The 19,485-nt window shown below is 41.5% G+C and overlaps 1 long non-coding RNA gene across 1 annotated transcript in view; it reads right to left on the bottom strand.

Annotated features, from left to right (window-relative positions):
- Positions 1-18,480, bottom strand: part of LOC132654203 (uncharacterized) — a 120,264-nt gene extending 101,784 nt beyond the window's left edge. The window contains exons 1-2 of the long non-coding RNA XR_009591841.1: positions 18,251-18,480; positions 894-2,734 (exon numbers count right to left, since the gene is read on the bottom strand). This is a non-coding gene — a long non-coding RNA (uncharacterized LOC132654203). The remainder of the gene's footprint in view (positions 1-893; positions 2,735-18,250) is intronic.
- Positions 18,481-19,485: the final 1,005 nt, after the last annotated feature.

Genomic DNA, 19,485 nt, shown 5'->3' with positions numbered 1-19,485 from the left:
AACATGGTCACAGGTTCCTGAGATACAGATATGGTAATACCATGTACCTTAAAAGTATAGGACCCCACTAGCCAGCACTACAATCAATACTGGGCTGTGTGATCTGAGTAGGGGTACTCTAGCTACTTCTGCGACACATTTGCTAGGAAACAACCAACTGACATTTCATCAACCAAAAGCTCAGGGCTCATAGTGTTGAAAACAAAAGCAATAGATCTTAAAACATGCCTCTCCACCATTAACTTACTAGAGACAACAAAATGACTGGTGGAAAAGAGCATGTGCCTTTGTAGATAGGTAAAAGGTAAACAGGATTTTAGGGAAAGGAAAATGTATTAGCAAGTAAGAAAATAAAATAAGGAAACAAACATTTGCAAGTCTGATGCTGCTCACAGACAGTTACTCACAGCCTTTGGGAAAAGAAATAGTCACGTGGTGTAATGCCCCTTTATAGCGCATGAGAAGCCACCAGGACCATGGACCCAGCCAAAGTGTCTAATGATGCAGTCAAAGGAAGATTATGATATAGAAGCCCTTGGTGACAATGGCAACATCAGCAGAGAGCAAACGGGCTTGAGAAGAAATGATAGTGTTATTGACTCTTTCCAGGCAGAATGCACACTGAAAGGAAAGCAGCCTAACAGAAGTAAGAACGCAACTGTTGGTATACAACCAATGGCATCTGGCAGAAATAGGAAACGATTCTGGTAACTCACTAACCCATATATGGAATTACGTTCAAATGTGACCCTCGATTTAATGTTGTAATTCATAAGTATTTGGACACTGGGCCTTGGTAATTGAGATTAGGTGAGGTCATGAGGATGAGGTCTCTATGATAGCACTGGTGGCTTTATACAGAAAGGAAGAAACACGTGACTTGGCGTACTTACTGTGTCTTATCACGAGATGTTTCTTGCTATTCATGATACAGCCAGGAGGCCCTCACCAGAGGTGGCAGCGATCAGTGCAGCACTCACGAACTTTAAAGCCTCAAATATGCTGCTGCTGCGATGCTGTCTTCTCCTTCTTCTTCTTCTTCTCCTCTTCTGCCCTTCTGTGTATTTGTCCATACATGTCTTGCATATGTGTGTAGAAACAAAGTAGTTTCCTCAAGCACTGTTCACTTTACTTTTTGAGACAGCTCTCTCATTGAACCTGGTGCATACCAATCCAGGTGGACTGGCTGGCCAGAAAGTTCCAGCTGTCTTTCTGTCTCTGCATCCTCAACACTTGGATTACAAGAACATGCTACCACACTGACTTTTTTATTTGAATGCTGGACATCTAAACTCAGATCAAACTGAGCCAACTTCCTGGCACCTAACATTTGTTTCCTGTAAGCTACCAGTCTTAGTCATTTTGTAGTAGCCATCACACAGATATTAAGACACTGTCTTCAGTTCTCCAGCTATTAAAAAGTCATACATTTACAGATTTTAATGTCATGGGGGAGCCCAGCAAAATGCTCCCAGGTCAAGCTCACTGGTCAAGAATGGACACAAGTGTATTACTGTTATAAGCGGAGATGTTTCCATAAGAAATAAATGCTTTCCTTTCAGATCTTGCACTTTTGCACCCAGCATGCTTATAGACACTAAAATTAAGCAAATGAGGTGTCTTTACACATCTTTGGGGTTTACTTTGTGCCACAATTGTTATACACATGCTTCTGTCAGTCTTGAGACAGTACACAGACTTGCTCCATGGACTTTCACTAACGATGCCTCAGTAGCTTCTGACTAATGACAGAAATGAAACTTAAAAGGATGGAAATGCTAGCAAAGACAACAGTCACAGAACTTGCTGCTAGTATTAGGAATATGGCCCCAGGCTCTGTGTGTGGCTAAGTGCCTCACCACTGAGCTATAACCCAGTCCTAACTACTGACATTGTCATGGGGGGCAGGACATGAGTGGAAGAAGGAATTTCTAAACTGAACCACAAAGCATCAAACAAGTGTAGCCTTCAGAGTCAGAAAAAAAAGATGCACAAAAAACAGAAGCGTAAAATAGGGTAAGGAATGGAGCACCAATAAGAATAACGTCAGGATGGATAAACTGGGTGCTCTTTCAGTATTGAACTAAGAGATGCCAAATGAGACTCAACAAAGCCACATGCAGGCTGACCTATTCAACTCAAGTGTCAGCATTCAGTGAAATCTTCCTACCAGGGACCAACTTCTCCAGCTCTGGAGTGGTGGGGGTAGGAACCGTCACATGGCCTCTAACCGGCATTCAGATGTCTACTGTTCTCTCTTACCACAGACTTTTTGAGCTGAGATTTCTCTACCTACCTTGGGTCTTACCTGTCCTGACTTCTCTTTGGCATCATTTTTGTACCCCAGTTCACTTGATGAGACAGTCAGGGAGGAAGACTCCCCTATCAGTGGACTTGGAGAGGGGCATGGGCAGAGATGAGGAGGGAGGGTAAGATTGGGAAAGAATGAGGGAGGGGGTACAGCTGGGATACAAAGTGAACAAACTGTAATGAACAATAAAAAATAAAATTAAAAAAAGAAACCTACAGCCAAGTAATCCTAAAATGAAATTTATGGCCTTTAAGATAGTTACTTCTTACAGTACCAGAGATGCTCAGGTGGAAAGAAGGGCTTTCTTTGACAAAATATGAATACTATTAATACTCACTGAGCAGAATCCTTTAGGGAGGCATGGCAAGACACTACTCTGAAGGCAACAAGCTTGAAGATGGAGGTAATGGTTAGAGCCACATCCTTGCCCAGAAAGAAATCAAATAAGAACAAGTTAGTGTTTTCTTTCTTGAAATGCCAAAACATAGTCTTGAAATTTAGTCTATCATCTTGTCATTTTACAGATGTAATGAGAGCTAAAAATGGTAACTAGTTTACCAGCTAAAAGAGCTCTCCAGCAAGATAGTACATGTCTATCAACCTAGCTCCAAAGTCCAGACTGCTTGCACCCTTGGGAACTTCACACAGAAGCACGGGGGAACCCAGCAAAAAGCTCTCAGGTCAAGTTCACTGGTCAAGATTGGACACAAATCTATTACTGTAATAAGCAGAGATGTTTCCATAAGAAATAAATGCTTTCCTTTCAGATCTTGCACTTTTGCACCTAGAGTGCTTATAGACACTAAAATTAAGCAAGTGAGGTGTCTTTACACGTTTGGGGGTTTATTTTGTGCCACAATTGTTACACACATGTTTTTCATTGCTTGTACAAAACCAGGTGAGGTAGTTGGAATTGAAGGTAGATAAGTCACTTCTTAAGAATAAGCCATAACATCACAGGATTAAATGCAGGTATCTCCGACCTGAAGCTCACGTTCTGTCTATAGCCCTGCTTGTCCAGTTCGTTGTTCAAGACTGATAAACATTCAGACCTCTTTCCTGAGTCCTTCTTTCCCGAGCTAAACATGTTCTTGCTAGCCTTCTTTCTTTCAAGACCAAAAGACAGTATTGAAATTTATCCTTTTACCTGTTATGTATATGTTCTCAGTATTGAGTAAATTACTGTGTGTTTGTTGAGCATTAACTATAGAAGCAGACAACAGAATAGTTAATTTTAAAAGTCCTAAATTCAAATTCACCTGAGTTTTCTGTTATTTCAAAGATTTTTTTTTCCTACCACAGCACACCTTGATCGCAAGCATTGCCCTCTGAAGGCAACAGGCTGAGAGCGGCAAGGTAATAATGATCACACTGTCTGCGCAGAAAGCAGAAAAAGAAAGGAATCAAAAGATTTGCCACGGGAAAACTAAAGAAGCATAACAGATGGCCAAAAGCCTTATTTAAAAATAAAAAACAAGTGCCTAGGGGAGCCTGCTGCAAAACCTCAGTTTCCTCTTTGTTGGAGTATTAATACGGCCTTTCTCTGCATTTGCATGAACTTTTGCAAGCTTTCATCTACAATCAGTGTGGATTTCTTCAAAGGCAGAGGAAGGATCTTCCATTTCTTTTTCCCTCCTCCACAGCATGCTGCACATGGGTAGGTTCATTAAACATTTTTAAAAATCAAATATAAAAGCTATGAGTAATACTCAGAGGTTAAAATGTTTGTGGGGCAAACAGGAGGGCCAGGATCCATATAAATGCCGAGTAGGCACGGCAAAGTACCTGTAACTTCAGTTTCAGAGAAAAACAAAAAACAAAAAACAAAAACAAAACAAAAAAACAAACAAACAAACAAAAAAACAGCAGAGATAAAAAATTCTTGGAGCAAGCTGACCAGTCAGAGTGGCTGTATTGGAGTATTGGATTCTGTGCTCAACTGAGGAACCTTGCCTCAAAAAAATGAGGACAGAAACCTCTGGTCAACCCTGCATACACACACACACACCACACACACACACACACACACACACACACACACACATATGCAGAGAAAATGATACTAAGAGAGAAAAAAGAGTTTTAAGTGAGATGTTTTTGCTTTATCCTAGAACCCAGACAAGTAACTAAATATTGTTGCAAATCTAAAGATAAGATCCAAAAAGAACCCGGATGTTGTCACTGAGTACTCAGTGAGCACCTCACTGAGCACCTCTTCGAGGACCATGATCCTGCCACCCAAGACATGCTCCAGTCTGGGTTTCCCCTGGCCAGGGGCTAAAAATCGCGGCTTTTGCTCCCGCCTTTACAGAGCCCTTGTCCGTGTAAGCTGAAAGTGCTTTTTCTCAAAGCTGCATATCTTGTCAAAATTGTTTGCCCACATCACTGCAATCTGTGTGCAGGGGAGCCTGAAACAAAGCCGTGTTTGGAAAGCAGTGGAAAGTACAAGAGATTCTGGGATTCATAAGCCTGGGAAAGCAATGATTCAGAGAGAAGCTGCTTTTCTTGAGTCTTCTAAATTGAAAAGCACTGGAGGCAATAGAGCAGCTGCTGCTTCCCGAGGCTGGTTTGTATTGACCTTACTTGACCTTTTACCTGATGTTCGAATTGGGCCTCCAGCTAGACCAGGAAACACAGCCCCACTCCCATGACCGAGCTTGACCTGTGCATCTGCCCTTCTTCCATTAGAAGTGCAGCCAGGGAGATGTGTCAGAAAGGCAGCCAGGAAGGTAGGCCGAAGGAGCTGTTTTATTAAAGGGTTAACTCCAGAGCACTTCTCAGAGCCTGCTTTCTCCCTCATCTCATTCATCTCTCTTCTCATCCTTTATCATCTTCAGTTTCAATTACAAGTGATTAATAATTAAGTGATTGTGAATTCTTTTTATATCTCATGAGAGTCATAACACCTGAGCATTGTGGTGTCATCAGAGCCCAAGAGGGTATGGGGACAGACAGAAGCTAGGTTCGGGGGGGGGGTTGCCCTATGAAAAATGAAAACACAAATAAAAACGGATTGCTAATTGTGAGCTCAAATCTATAAACATTCAGGACTCTAATTCCTTTCTTGCTTCCCAGTTAATCTCATTCTCAAGACAAGGGGAGGAAGAGAAAGGGGAGAGTGAGTTTCGTTGGCTCCAACTCCAAGTTTAAGTATTTATTTGGCAACTGACTCAAGTTCAAATAAACCCTAAATTATTGGGTACAATAAAATGTGCCCATAACTCAGAGTTCTTGCAGAGCAGAAAGTTTCAAGAGAAGCTGACATCATTTGTGTTTCTGCTTTGACTTGGGATGAGTTGCGTCACTCATTGCCAGATGGGATGAAGTAAAGGCCAATCCAAAAGAGGCAAGAAATGCTCCTCTTTCATGTTAGCCTTGCCTTCTTCCTGATACTTTTCAAAGCTATATCCTATCTGAACAACGGTGCAACTGTGTTACACATATGAACGTATAGCAAAGCAATGAACAGCAATCATATTCCTATTGTCAAACAACCCATAAACCTGTCAACTACAGAAACCTTCGCTGACTGCCTCCACACCACACCACTTAGTCAGCTATATTGTCTTACTTTCTTTGGGGTTTCCATTTCTCTCAATATAGTTGTGGTGGTTTTTTTGTTTGTTTGTTTGTTTGTTTGTTTGTTTTCTTAAAGCTTCAGGTTTTTAAAGAGGAACTCTTAATTTGTAGTACTCAAGAAAAGATAATGGGGTAAGACCTTAACTTGGTTTCCACTGCTTTGACAAAATACCCTAAGAAAAGCAACCTAATGAAGAAAGGCCTTGTGTGGTTCACAATCCGTCATTGCAGGCAAGATAAGACAGCAGGAACTTGAAGCAGCTGCTCATGTTACAATCATCATGAAATGCACAAAGCAGTGAATTAATACATGCATGCCTCTGCTCAGCTGCCTCATTTTCATCCAGAGCCTGTGAAACTATTCCACCCACATGTCTGGTAAGCCTTTCACCTCAACTAAGCTGGTAAGAAACCACTCACAGGCCAACCTAATCTAGACAGTTTTTTCATTAAACTCTCTTGTCAGATGATCCTGGACTGGGTCATGTTGACAATTAACACTAACCATCATACCAGAAGATGAACAAATGAACAAATGAATGAATGAGTGAATGAGTGAATGAGTGAATAAATGAATGGTTTAGATAAAGTCTCACTCACTCATGAGGTTTGCTTGCTGACTTCCTGCCTCCTAACCCCTGCTCCCAATGATCTTTGGAATTCTAAATGTGCCAGAGCATTCAGACTCATGCAGAAATGCAAGTGTGCCCCATGGTGAGGAGCTGGGCAAGGATTAGGCCAATTTGAAAGGCAACAGCCTTCCATGAATATGGCCAGTGGTCAATGTAGATGAATGTCTAACGTGTGTCCACACATCTCCCACACATCAGCATTTCTCAAATGTTTGCAACCCTTCTGACCTGATGTTATGAGAAATTACATATCGTTATCAATGACTCAGCTTTCTTTGTTGTTCTAATGGTCTTCTCAACAAAACAGGAATCAGTTTCATTTAAGAGTATCCTGAGTTTGCAAGGAAAGCTGCTTCTGTGTTCAGCAATATTTCCTTGATAAAGCATGGAGTAAGCAAAAGACAGAAATACATTGGGTTTCAGAGCTTGATGATGTGGTATGTGCTACCATTCTGAATCTTGGATTTTAGTTTTTTTGTTTGCTTGTTTTATTGTTATTACTAATAACTATAAACTTAAAAATTTAGTTTGAAATATTTCGTCTATTGGACTGGAGAGATAGCTCAGCACATGCGTGTTTCTTTTGTAGAAGACCCAGATTCAGTTCGCAGCAACCACAGAGCAGATGACAAGCCTCCTTAACTCCAGTTCCAGATATGACACCTTCTTCTGACTTCCACGGCACCAGGCATGCACATGACTCACGTGCTCACATGCAGGCAAAATAGTCATACATGTGACATAAAATTTAAAATCTAAAAAGTTAATAAATAAAACACTCATTTTGTCAAAAAATATTTTATGAATCCATCTTATGTGAAATTTTATTTTAGATGGCATTCTTTGTTTTAGTCAGTGTCCTGTTGCTGTGAGGAGACACCATGACCAGGGCAACTTATAATAGAGAGCATTTAATTGTAGCTTGCGTACATTTTCAGAGGTCTAGTCATTATCATTATGGCAGGAAGCATGGCAGCACACAAGCAGACACGGTGCTGGAGAAGGAGCTGACAGTTCTACATCAGGACCCACAGACAGCAGGAAGACAGAAACACTGGGCCTGGCTTGGGATTTTGAAAACCTCTAGGCCTACCCTGGTGACACACTCCCTCCAATAAGGCCATACTTCCTAATCCTTTCAAATCGTACTACACCATAGTGACCAAGCATTCAAAATATAAGCTTATGCCAGCTACTCCTGTCCAAGCCACTACATCGTTTTATAATAAAGGCCAAAATCAAAGCCACTAACATCAAGCCTCAACAGTGAAGTTCAGAAGGTCTTTAAGGAGAGCACAGTGTTTATATCAACCTGCAAGCTTTCATCATTTATAATCACTCAACCAAATATTTACCAGCATCTGAACAATGCCTATAACATTCTAAGTTCTAAGGAAAAACTGTAGAGAAGAGAATCAAATTTCTGTGTGTGTTCCAGGAAAAATGGTGTAAGCTATGTCATGCTACCTTCTTAATTTCTGCAGTACCTGGTGGATCAGACCTTTAATCCAGTGCTGGTGAGACAGAGGCTGGTGCAGCTCTCAAGTCTGAGGTCTGTCTGGTCTAGGCCAGACATAGCCAGCTCCAGGCCAGCCAGGCTACATAGTGAGACTCTATCTCAAAATATACAGATATAGATACATCTGAAGTGTATCATGGGATGCTTAGAATATGAACTTAACTCAGATGCCACACATGAAGAGCACATGAGTTATAATTTTCTCCTTGCAGATAAAAGTGGTGCTCTCTAAGGAAAGACAGTGTCTGCCCCCAGCAGACATGTTTTCCATTTTTCTGTTATATGGTCCATGACTGTTTACCAACACATTGTTAAACAGGAGAGATGTCTTACAGTTTGGGGGACAGGGCAACTCCTAGAAGTGTCCCCAGAAGTGATGTCAACATTATGAAACTAAACAATCTAAGATTCGCAGGTGATCCCTATCACAGGAGTCACTGGAAGCTACAATGCAACCCAAATGAACCCAGAATAAGACCTTTTCTCATCACTTCCATTGTTACTGGCCAGATATACAATGACCAAACTCTGGTGTCTAATGTCCACCTACTGGAGAAAAACCAGTTTGGTCCACATTAGGGCTGCCTTACAGAAAAAAAAAAAAAAAAAAAAAATGTGCCCTCTCAAATTCTTCCCTGATGTGCAAAATCACAGAGGCCTAACGATTAAATTCAGTTCATTCATCCAGCAAATATGAAATTAGTACCTGTTAGACATAAAATGAAGCCTAGATTCTGTCCTCCAAAGACTTGTTAGAATACTTTAAAGAATCTGCTGAAAACAGTCATTGGACCATATAACAGAAGGCAAGAGAGAAGGTCAAAGGCCAGTCTAAGAGCAGTGGGGTAGGTAGAGAGCCCCAGGCAGAGCTGGGGACCACAAGGCCTGGGTTCATAGTAACCCATGTGAGAAATGCAGGTTACAAAACAGCCTCAGAGATGTTGACAAACTTCAGCAAGTGAAGGCAAGCAAAGTCTGTGCCATGCCTGGCACAGACAGTCCATGCTGCTTGGGGTGGGGGTGGGGGTTCTTTCTCTTTTTTTCACTGGAACGCCTGGGTACTCTGGCATGGTGGCTTGCCACTGTTTATTTCTGACCACACAATTTTTCCTAAACAAATATTGAGAAACACCTTAACCAGAGAAATAGTGAAAATAGTTCTGAATGGCAGCAAACAGTAGGTCCATGCGAAGACTTAGACACTTTACTTCTTTTCCTGTCATTAGTACTAGTCTATCAATCAAGAAAAGAAACATTCACATTACTGGCGTATCTCAGGGCACATGTGGCCTTTGTCTGCTTTAAAAAGTCTTCCAAAATTCTTTCTGAAAATGGATGAGACTATAATTCATTTTTAATGTGAGGAAGAATTGTAAGAAATGCAAAAGTCTCTTAGGTGACATAAAAATTGAAAATGCTCCACAAAAGAGACCCACTTAAATGTCTTACTTGTAAAAGTAAATGTCGTTTTAAAATTCTTCATTTGTCACACTCCATGAGGTGTCTCCTGCCTGCCATGCCTCCTATGTTCCTATGTTCAACTGTTGCAGCAGGGAGAAAATGTGAGGTTCCGTGTGCTTTGGTTTGTTACTGCTTAATGGGCCGAATCTGCCAACTCTTGGGCTCCCTTCCTCTTCCCCAAGCTACACTAAGAAGCTTTTGTCCATGCAAGCCTCCCAGGAGGCTGCTGGCCAGTCTCTCTGCCAGGTAAAAGCAAGACATACAGCAGAGGCTCATCTCCTGAGGCCAGGTTTATGCACATACCTGTCAGGGAGAAAGCTGAGGTCTTAGCCATTAAACTAAGATGAACAGGCAAAAAAACAATGCATTGGATAGGATTTTTAGCTCCAGTGTTTATGGGATCCCTGTGGGAATATACTCCACTCTTCCACTTCAGCAGGCCTTAGCCCAGAACTGTAATACCCATCTCACAAGGCCAGTACACCTCTCAGAGCTGGCCCTGCCTTTGATAAAAACAGGGACAACTTGCTAGGCCAGGCAGACCAGGCCTCTTGGAATTCCGGCAACCACCACAAGCAGGTTGCTGACACCTCACTCCAGCTTGCTGCTCTGTGGTTTGTGTGACAGGCTGAGTGTGTTCGCTTACACGCTGCCAGACTTCTTAAAGCATTTGAATGAAACTCTTCATAAAACAAACATGAAAATCTATTACCAGCAGTCACCAAATGCTGGCACCTTGACGGATGGCCAACCTGCCGGCATCCGGGAAATGTGCTATTTGACAGGTGAGTAGTGAAGGAGCCGTTTACTTAAATGAGGTGTGTACCCTCCACTGCAAAACACACTCAGCGGAGCAAGGATCAATGAGGCTGCTAATTAAAGTGAAATATCAATCCCCACTGTTTACAATGCTTTTAAAAATCCAACGCTGCCAACTCACTCAAGCTCTCTGAATCTACTATTTAAAAATATTTCAAGTCATTCTGTGGATGTTGGCTAACTGGACCCCTTAGTCACTGTTGGGAGCTTCCAAGATGCCAAACAATGGCCCTAGAAGTTCTCACAGCACTATATTGTGTCTATCCTACATTCAGAGTGAGACTCCCTCAAGTTACATAATTTTTTTAAACTGAAATATCTCTCTCTCTCTCTATATATATATATATATATATACTATATATAAAATATATAATATATATATATTAGGATCATATAAATATATATGGAGATCCTAATATATATATATGGAGATCCTGAAACTGTCTTCTTAAACAAATAAAGATGATTTGTCTTCCTAATAATAAAAACACTGTGCAATTTGGGCTAAGTTCTGCAAAAATTCTCAAGAGATTTTCTTTGTTCCAAAAATATTTTCAATCATCATTTTAAATGAAAGCTGAATTCTGTACCCACAAATCACCTCTTTACATGACACCAAATTAAAGCCATTAGCTAGTTTTAAAACATTTCTGTTTCTCCTTTTATCTACAGTTTTAGTTTTCATGACTTCACTGAAGCCAAAATGAGGGGGATGGGGCTTTTTATTTCCAGGTTATTTTCCAAACAAACTTTGGGGATGGAGAGACAGTTCTGTTGATACAGTGTTACCCTTACAAATATAATTCCCAAAACTAACCTATATCCTCCAAAGCCAGCCACTGGGGTTTGCACTTTTGATACTTGTCATCTCAAATCTGGGATAACTAGCCAGCCAACCTAACTTATTTGGCAAATTCCAAGCCAGTGGTAGATTCTATCAGGAGGGAAAAAAAGGGCAGAGAGTACTTGAGAACTCTCTTGTTAACTTGTTAACCTGAGGTTGACCTCTGACCATCACAAGCACATGTGAATGCATACTCCCTTAACCAAACACTTAAGTTCTTACATACACATGCACACACACACACATACACACAGAGAACAAATTATTTTTGTATCACTGGATTATAAATAAAATGCATTTCATAGGATATGTCTAAAGTATGTTTATGTATAAATTCTGTGTATATGTAGCCTAGGCTTCTGCTGTCACCCCTGAGAGGACATCAGAGTGCGCAGAAGAATGGTGATCTGCTTCCTGCTCTTTCATCTTCACAGCAGTGGACAGATTTAGGTAGCTAAGAGTTTGCAGAGCATACACCAACAGCTCCACCTGGTCCTGCAGATGAAAGCATACTTAGCTCTCAGGCACAAGCCTTCCTCTGCTTTATGCCATGTTGATGACTAATATTTCAAACACATTTTGTAGACTCATTTTCCTAGCATTCTGTTGTTTCAGCTGAACTGTTCATGCCACAATATTTTTATAAGCTTTGAGGCTGGAAAATGCTCCCATCCAGGCAGGATATATGAACCTCTTCCTTTTTGATGCAAAAGTAGCAATCAGATTATCCTCTCGAAAAGAAAGCTTGCTCCTCATGGTGGCAGGTGAATGGGAGAGTGGAGATTTGAATGAGGATATGAAATATAGGCAATACTTCAATAGTTCCTTCTGCTGCAACATATGTGCTGCAGCTGCCTTTCTGCTCTGCTGAGATTCCATCAGCATTTCCCACCTGGCCTTGCGGAAGCAGAGGAAGCACAGGTAACAGCCTGGGGGCCCCTCTTAGGCAGTGATGGTCCTGTTGTACGGATTCTATTGCATATGAACTACGGTGCGTAAGAGCAGCCAGGGGTCTAAGACGTGGGCTTGGACTCATACAGACTAAAGCAGCATCAACTATCCATAGTCAGCGTTTATAAATCTTTAGTTGATACACTAGGGATAATGACAATATTGAGCCCTGTCTACGTAAACAACCAGTTCCTTAACTGTTGACACGTTTCCGAGACTTTCTGTCCTACCAAACAGGAATATTTACAGTTCTTAAAAGGGAGGTTTAGAATAATGCCTAGGAGAGGGCAACACTCTTAGACTCCTGCTGGCGTACTAAAAGAGCTGTTAGAATGGCCAGAGACCTAAGATGGAGGTCTTTCAGAAGAAAATTTTAAAAATTAAGAGAACAATGAAGGGAAATAAGGAGCAAGCACTGTTGCCCTGGTCTTGGAAATGTTCGGTCACATCTGGCTTTTGTGGAAACAGACCTTCATGCCACTGGAAGAGATCTGCCTGGCGGAGCAACTGGATGTTCAGAAGTTGACAACCATTCTGGTTACAAAGTGCTTCTTCAGCTGCTCCTACCCCCAACTATGTGAGAACTCCAAACCAAAAAAAAAAAAATAAAATAAAAATAAAATAAACAGTGGCATGAAAGAGGGATCTGCTGAAACCTCAGGTTTGTAAAAAGTAATGATGTCCTTAATCAGAGGTAACAGGAAGAGGGCTTCAATTTCTATCAGCTACCAAAAATGTGCCCACTAACAACACTGCAGAAAATACTCCTAAGTGTCTCAAAGAATGTTACTGGAAGCTCTGAAATGGAGGCTGTCTTTGAAATGACTAAATACACTTTGAGGACAAGAAAGAACCAAGGAAAAAAATAGCAGCACCATTCTATCACTATCTTGTTGATACTGTGATCTCGTGTGCAATGTGGGAAAGTCTCTTGTATAGTAGAATTCCCTAAAGGAATAAGATATCTGGACAGGAACCAAAGATTACAGTTTTTAAAAGATACCAAATTTATCTTTAATTCTCTGAAAATAAAACTAAGGAGAGAAGCCCAGATACAGAACTCCTTCATGAACTATACTGTATTTAGATAAAATTCATGCAATATGCCTGTGCCAGAAAATAGTCATTATCTAATTTCCCTTCTCCCAGGAAATGACAGCTTCACAGTGTATTCATCTGACCAGACTTTTGGCCAATGCGTGGTGAGAAGAAGGGATACCAGGGCCTTCTGAGTCATTCTCAGAAGGTTAGGAATGAATGGCACCTTCTCACCCCTGGATGGAAAGTAGACATGGAAGGAAGCCACCTTGAATCTCGCAGGAAAGCAGTGCACTGAGGAAGGCAAAGCAGCAAACTAGCATTCACCGTGAAAATAGACTAGTCCTGAGCTGTACAGGTCCATGGCACGTGAGTTCTCTGTGGTACTGGTCTTCCCTCTGATCCAAACAGTACATTCAATAGTTCCATTGGCACTATGGGAAGGGGAAAGCGTGCAAGGAGAGCCCTGGAGTTACACCTGGCCGTAGACTGCATCCTAGGGAGGGAAGTGCCAAGTTGTGCCTTCCATTTCTGAACTGCACAAAAAGAAAGATGGTAAGACTGGAAAGTGTCTTCCTCTTCAGCTCTCACCACAGGTGTTGCTGGCTCAGTCTCTACACAAATGGAAATGAGTATTTAGAGGCCATTGACTTGATCACCGAGGGCCTGGAAACACACTTGAAGCCCACTCTTGCCTTCTACTTACGTAGATGTGACCTGCTCTTCTGTAGTTCACAGGCTATACTCTTCAACTTACTATGTAGGGAATCTAGGATTTACCCTCAGTTAGGTTTTTGTTATGGACAAAAGTCATCCTGAAGAAGACTTTTGAACAAGGGGGGTGCCTACTTGCTGGAGAATGAAGATGGAAGTCAAGATGCGTGGCCCTGCACCCCTCTGTCTGCTCTAGAGCTCGTCTGCCCACTGCCCGCTCTGACTCTGTCAGTTCCTTCCTCTGTTCAGATTTTTCACTCATCCTACAAACTCGTCCCATCTTCCCAAGGAATAACTGCCTCATCATGCTGTTCCTCCTTTCTTTCCTGCTAACATCTCATTTTTCATTCAGTTTTGCATCTTTGGCATTCTCATTGTCACCTCCTTTAGCCTTTGCTGCTCTCTGGAGTAAGCAGACTTCTAGTCTTGTTTACTCACCCTGCAACATCTTCAGTAGACATGCTGCTTTACAGCTGACTGTAATCAATCACTGTCTGAAATGCCTTGTGCTTTTTTAAATGTCCTTCACCTCGAAACCCAGATAGACTGCAATCTCCTCTCTGTCAAGGCTCCCCTCTAATTTTGTTTTAGCAGCACCCAGTTTTTTCTGGTACAGTGGAATGAAACGCTTCCAGGGCAAAGGTGGGTTGTTTTTTTTTTTTTTTTTTTGTCTTGGTATCCTCAGAATTTGGCACAAATCCCAAATCCCAGGACATGCTCATGAACAAGTGCTAGATGGATCAAAAGGGTTTTAATAAAGATTGGCACTTAAATTAATTCACTCATCACCTTAGGATTAAGCCTCAGCTTTCATTCTTTTTTTTCAGGTATATTAGGTAAAGCAAGGAATTTAAAACTAAGTTCCACCAATTCTTCCTTGTAGAGATGCTATGTCTCACCTGTAGAATGGCTATACTTTTATACCTCAAAACTAGATTTTGTAGTGATGGTTAGTTTATATAGAATTCCATTGGCAAGCAAAAATATATTTCATAAATTTTTACAAAATACAAAACTATGTGTGTGGCACAGAAATTGCACTTTCTTTATTAAACCAAACTGGCTTTATATCATAAATAAAATAGTAAGTGAAAAATAGTGAGAAGCCTTTCCATCTTTTACCCATGTGACAAAAGCCAGAAGATTGTTGTGATGGCTGGATAAAGCTTATAACCAAGTATCTGTGTCTTGATCTATGGACTCTTTTAAGGTAAAAGCATTGTTCATGTGATCTTGGGTTGAAGTAGAATGATTTATTTGTGCAAAATGAAATCACAAGGAGAAGGCAAAAGACTCTGGGTGGGTCACAGAAGAAAAGGATGCCAGCTGAAAGCACAGACTGGAGCAGATTAGAGTAGAAGAGTACTAGTACAGGATAGCACTAGTTTAGTATAGCAGTAGGATAGCACGAGGACAGTACAGTAGTACTATAGTATAGCACTGGTAAAGCATAGTAGCAGTATGGTATATCACTAATAGAGTACAGCAGTCGTATAGCATAGTGCTAGCATAGTGACATAGTATAGAAGTACTATAGTATGGTATAGTAGGGGAAGTACCTTAGTAGTAGCAGGAGACAAGAGCACAGCAGTCAGCACAGATCCATGATGCTACCTTAGCACATGGATGAGGAAAGGACCAGAAACCGAAGGATGCAAGGTTTGGAGTTCCAGAAACTAGGGAAGGTGAAGAAGTTGATTTCCTCAAATGCCAGAAGGGAGCACGGCTTTGTGGAGCCTGAAGAGGTTCTAGATGCCTGCTCTCTGCTCTCGTTAGCAGGAAAGAACAAATCTGTGTCATTTTTAGTCACCGTGTATAACAGCAGCAATAGGAAACTAGCCCAACACTTTCTTCCTTCACTCTTAAATCTTGGAAGACAAGTCTTTATGCCTTGGGAGGGAGGAGACAAAAGTCCAGGTGCCACTCCTCTTTTTCTCTTTGGACCACAGGACTGCTGAGAGGACCTCCAGTGTTTACCCGCTACAGGTTTGTGTCTCAGAATCTGAGATAACGAGTCGGTAGAGCTACTATTCCCTAAATGAGACCCAGAAAAGACATTCAAATCTGATAGGAAAAGTTTGTTTGTTTGTTTGTTTGTTTGTTTGTAATTCTAAATCAGATGTTGTTAAAATAATTACCTCCAATTTTGCATAGAAAAAAAAATAGTCTCTGATAAGCCTCCACTTTTTATTTGCTCACAATGCGTGAAAATTCAAACATAGTTTTAAATACTACCAAAACCTACAGTATGAGGAAGTGGATTCCAAACACAACCCATAAAATAAGGATGTGTTTAAGATGCTGTTAAAAGGTGATTGTCATTCCGGCAGGCTTCCCCTCAAGCATCCTGGGAGCTGATTTTACCCTGAAGCCAAAGGAAGAAATGACTTCATGAAGACTTTTTCTCCCATGACATCTTACTGAAGTAAGAGCATGACAGCAGTGAAAAGCTGTTTTAAGAAAGGAAAGAAACGGTTTGAATTATGTCCAGTGATCATAAAGGAACTGAGGGAAAGGTGTCCTTGTAGATGCTTTAAGGATGGGGCTGGAGCCCAACCATCCGGCCATCTGTCTTGCACAGTTCACCTTTTTCTTGCACAGTACGATAATGGCATTTTCTTCACTGTGTTTGTGTCTAGGGGCACACCTATCTCTCTGCCCTGTCTTACTCAAAGGTTGTACCTTGTAGTTAATGTAACTGATTGATTAAATGGACAAAATGAGCTAATGATGAGCTGAAGCTGTACTTGGTTTATTGGGAGCAGCAGGGGGGAGGAGGAGGGGAAGAGGAGCCCTTGATGGTGGTGAGGAAGGAGAGAGAGAGCAGGAACAGGGGAAAGAGGGGAAAGGGCAAAAAGGGGCAGCAGAACCAAGATGTCTGGCTTATATAGTGAAGGGCCTCTGGGAGAGAAGCCCAGCCCCTAGGGAGAGGGCAGGATTTGACAGCCATGCCCAGATAGGGACTTTAATGTAACCTCAACATCCCAGAGAGTTCTACTGGAAGTGAATTTTAAACATATGTATATTTTTTCTATATTTTTCAATAAATTAGTATTTATTTAGAAGAAACGGAAAGATTTAACTCTCCTTTTCTTTCTCTTTTTTTCTCTCTCATACACACACACACATGCACACACACACACACACACACACACACAAATCTAAGTCTTATTTTTAACTTGATGCATCCAGCAAATATTGAGCTGGTATTGTGTGCAAGAAAATATGCCAGCTGATTAAATATGACGATGAAGCTCATTGATGAATGAATTGGCTTAGAGCAGCCTTTTCTAAAAGAAAGAAGCAAGTGTGCCATCAAGAATTTTCAGCGTAAAGTTCAGTTTTCCTTAGGTGCATAATTATGGGGTGGCACAGTGCATCTGCCTTCTGACTTTGCTCTTGCTTCAATGTCCCCTCTACTAAAAGTCATGGCGAATGTTTTGCAAATTGGTTTACTCAAGTGCTTTCTAGGTGACCAGCTCCAGCCACTTCTATTTCATTTCTCCAACACCAAAGTGTCTTTAAAATAACTAAGTAAATAACTGTATTCTAATTAACTCACAAATAACATCATACAACTACTTTAATGGAGCCACTCCAACACTCACCAAATCCCAAATTATACATTTCAGTGAACACCTATACAGTTAGAATGGCTATTCTGAAACATTAGAATTTACCTAGGGTTTTGAATCTTGTCTTACTCTGTCCTCGTACTATTAAAAAATAATAATAATGAGGGCTAGATTACACTTTTGAAGATTTTGTATTAAGTCTATTAAGATCATGCTTCAAAAGTTACCTACAGACTAGAATTGAAAATTAAGGTGTGTAAATATGCAAATACTGTCCTCAAATACAATTCCTGACCCCTCCTGCTCTTCTTCCCCCTTCTTCAAGGAGAGAAGAATGGTAGATTAAGCACCCCCTTTTGCTGTGCTGTTTACAAGGGAAGCCACACTCCTCACCCCCTCCCCTTGGAAGTTCCCGCTTTGTAGCTGAGAACCACCAAATCTGACTTTCACATTTGGTCTCAGGATTCAAATCCTGCCTTATTGCTTTTCTTTCTTTTCCTTTTTCTCTGCTCCCACCCCTTTTTAAAACAGGTTTCAGAAATTCTTAAAGGCAAGAATAACTTCCTGTGGATTTTACTGGTCCCAGCTTTTCAGGGTCTTTAGGACACTAACAGGACTGCAGGGAGGTTTATTGAGCCACAAGTGGTAAGCTCATCCTTAGAAATGGAAATGACTTTGATGCGATCCCCAGGGCCAGCTCACCTACGCCCAAGCCAGGAGGGCTAAGAGTTAGAGGAATACATCTCCCCCTTCCCACACCACCTCAGGGCAAGCTGTGGACCAGCTTTCCCAGGTTCAAAACCTCACCTGTGCTTCCACTCTCCTCACCATCAGGGTCAGCTCTACTGTGCTGTCCAGGAAAGGTGCAGAGCACGATCTGAGGGCATAAACGGAAAGCAGGCTCTGCCCCGTGTTAGCTGCAGGATTGGGTGAGCTTGCCGGGAAGGGGGACAGTGCTGGGAAGCTCACCCTGGTAATTGCTGAGAGCTGGTGGGCTGACCAGTTTAGCTACTACCAAATCCAGGGCTTTGAACGTCCCCACCCCAACATTTACCCATCAGTGAACTGCTGAAGCCTGTGAAAAGGCAGGTCCTACAGATCCAAAACTTCAGGGTGCATATGACACAGGGCCAAAACAGGATATCCATGAGAACTCCCAGTGACGTTCCAGGACTGATAGAGTAGCAGAAGCCAGAGGCCTCATAGCAGACTAATGAGTCATTGTAATGGACATTTGCAAGCAAAGAAGTATGGACAAATGAGTATACTGTGGGACACACTGGGACACACCACAGCTTCCACAGCAATATTCTTTTCTTCTCAGTTGATTGGAAGTTGCACGGGTGGAGGGTGGGATTAAGGGGAGAGGGAGATGAGTGGGATTGGGGTGTATGATGTGAAATTCACAAAGAACCAGTAAAAAGTTGAAAAATCTCCAAGCCCCACTCAAAGCCCAAAACTAAACAAAACAAGCAAACAAACAAAAACCAAAACACCAGAGCTAGACAGTTTTAGCATAGAAGACCGAACACCAATACTCATCACATTGAGAATTTTTTTTTCATTTTTCTTTTCTTTTTTATTTTTTGTGGGGGGGAGGTTGCAAAGTCAGAGGGCAGGTACCAAAAGACAAGGAGATGTCAGGGACTGAGATGCATGATGGGAAATTCACAAAGACTCCATATAAAGCTATTTTTTTTAAGTTTAAAAGAAAAAGAAATAGAAATGACATTTGAAAGCCATTAGACTTCTAAGTGATGCAGCTAAGAAAGATTAATCACAGGATAGAGGTATGAGTGCTGTCACTCTTCCTTTCTCAAAAATTGTTGAAATTAAATTCATACCAACGTTTAAACTTAACTGGGTGTTAGCTTGATGAGTTTCAGGGGAGGTTGTTGTCATGGTTTTGCTGTGAAAGTATTTGGAACTCTGGTGAGGTACTGCTCAAAGGTTGGTGCTGGTAACAGTTCAACAGTCCCTGGCTGCTCATTCTTGCTGACTCCTCCTGCTCTGAAGCAGGTCAGCACTGAAGGTGGTATGGA

Source organism: Meriones unguiculatus, chromosome 5 (genome assembly GCF_030254825.1).
Source record: "Meriones unguiculatus strain TT.TT164.6M chromosome 5, Bangor_MerUng_6.1, whole genome shotgun sequence".
NCBI lineage: Eukaryota > Metazoa > Chordata > Mammalia > Rodentia > Muridae > Meriones > Meriones unguiculatus.
Note: the sequence above shows the minus strand (reverse complement) of the source record. Positions and strands in the feature narration are given on the sequence as shown.